We start from the raw sequence: 2,661 nt of genomic DNA, 5'->3' as shown, positions 1-2,661 counted from the left end.
GAAACTATTCCAATCAATAGAAAAAGAGGGAATCCTCCCTAACTCATTTTATGAGGCCAACATCATCCTGATACCAAAGCCTGGCAGAGACACAACAAAAAAAGAGAATTTTAGACCAATATCCCTGATGAACATTGATGCAAAAATCCTCAATAAAATACTGGCAAACCGGATTCAGCAGCACATCAAAAAGCTTATCCACCATGATCAAGTGGGCTTCATCCCTGGGATGCAAGGCTGGTTCAACATTCGCAAATCAATAAACATAACCCAGCATATAAACAGAACCAAAGACAAGAACCACATGATTGTCTCAATAGATGCAGAAAAGGCTTTTGACAAAATTCAACAGCCCTTCATGCTAAAAACGCTCAATAAATTCGGTATTGATGGAACGTACCTCAAAATAATAAGAGCTATTTATGACAAACCCACAGCTAATATCATACTGAATGGGCAAAAACTGGAAAAATTCCCTTTGAAAACTGGCACAAGACAGGGATGCCCTCTCTCACCACTCCTATTCAACATAGTGTTGGAAGTTCTGGCTAGGGCAATCAGGCAAGAGAAAGAAATCAAGGGTATCCAGTTAGGAAAAGAAGAAGTCAAATTGTCCCTGTTTGCAGATGACATGATTGTATATTTAGAAAACCCCATCGTCTCAGCCCAAAATCTCCTTAAGCTGATAAGCAACTTCAGCAAAGTCTCAGGATACAAAATTAATGTGCAAAAATCACAAGCATTCTTATACACCAGCAACAGACAAGCAGAGAGCCAAATCAGGAATGAACTTCCATTCACAATTGCTTCAAAGAGAATAAAATACCTAGGAATCCAGCTTACAAGGGATGTAAAGGACCTCTTCAAGGAGAACTACAAACCACTGCTCAGTGAAATCAAAGAGGACACAAACAAATGGAAGAACATACCATGCTCATGGATAGGAAGAATCAATATCGTGAAAATGGCCATACTCCCCAAGGTTATTTATAGATTCAATGCCATCCCCATCAAGCTACCAATGACTTTCTTCACGGAATTGGAAAAAACTGCTTTAAAGTTCATATGGAACCAAAAAAGAGCCCGCATTGCCAAGACAATCCTAAGTCAAAAGGACAAAGCTGGAGGCGTCACGCTACCTGACTTCAAACTATACTACAAGGCTACAGTAACCAAAACAGCATGGTACTGGTACCAAAACAGAGATATAGACCAATGGAACAGAACAGAGTCCTCAGAAATAATACCGCACATCTACAGCCATCTGATCTTTGACAAACCTGAGAGAAACAAGAAATGGGGAAAGGATTCCCTATTTAATAAATGGTGCTGGGAAAATTGGCTAGCCATAAGTAGAAAGCTGAAACTGGATCCTTTCCTTACCCCTTATACGAAGATTAATTCAAGATGGATTAGAGACTTAAATGTTAGACCTAATACCATAAAAACCCTAGAAGAAAATCTAGGTAGTACCATTCAGGACATAGGCATGGGCAAGGACTTCATGTCTAAAACACCAAAAGCAACGGCAGCAAAAGCCATAATTGACAAATGGGATCTAATTAAACTAAAGAGCTTTTGCACAGCAAAAGAAACTACCATCAGAGTGAACAGGCAACCTACAGAATGGGAGAAAATTTTTGCAACCTACTCATCTGACAAAGGGCTAATATCCAGAATCTACAAAGAACTCAAACAAATATACGAGAAAAAAACAAACAACCCCATCAAAAAGTGGGGAAAGGATATGAACAGACATTTCTCAAAAGAAGATATTCATACAGCCAACAGACACATGAAAAAATGCTCATCATCACTGGCCATCAGTGAAATGCAAATCAAAACCACAATGAGATACCATCTCACACCAGTTAGAATGGCAATCATTAAGAAGTCAGGAAACAACAGGTGTTGGAGAGGATGTGGAGAAATAGGAACACTTTTACACTGTTGGTGGGATTGTAAACTAGTTCAACCATTATGGAAAACAGTATGGCAATTCCTCAAGGATCTAGAACTAGATGTACCATATGACCCAGCCATCCCACTACTGGGTATATACCCAAAGGATTATAAATTAGTCTACTACAAAGACACATGTACACGTATGCTTATTGCGGCACTATTCACAATAGCAAAGACTTGGAATCAACCCAAATGTCCATCTGTGACAGACTGGATTAAGAAAATGTGGCACATATACACCATGGAATACTATGCAGCCATAAAAAAGGATGAGTTTGCGTCCTTTGTAGGGACATGGATGCAGCTGGAAACCATCATTCTTAGCAAACTATCACAAGAAGAGAAAACCAAACACCGCATGTTCTCACTCATAGGTGGGAACTGAACAATGAGATCACTTGGACTCGGGAAGGGGAACATCACACACTGGGGTCTATCATGGGGAGGGGGGAGGGGGGAGGAGGGAGGGATTGCATTGGGGAGTTATACATGATATAAATGATGAATTGATGGGTGCTGACGAGTTGATGGGTGCAGCACACCAACATGGCATAAGTATACATATGTAACAAACCTGCACGTTATGCACATGTACCCTAGAACTTAAAGTATAATTAAAAAAAAAAAAAAAAAAAAAAAATAAAAATAAAAAAAAAAAAAAAAAAAAAAAAAAAAAAAAATAAAACACTTTTGATT

Source organism: Rhinopithecus roxellana, chromosome 2, assembly GCF_007565055.1.
Source record: "Rhinopithecus roxellana isolate Shanxi Qingling chromosome 2, ASM756505v1, whole genome shotgun sequence".
Classification (NCBI taxonomy): Eukaryota; Metazoa; Chordata; class Mammalia; order Primates; family Cercopithecidae; genus Rhinopithecus; species Rhinopithecus roxellana.
Note: the sequence above shows the minus strand (reverse complement) of the source record.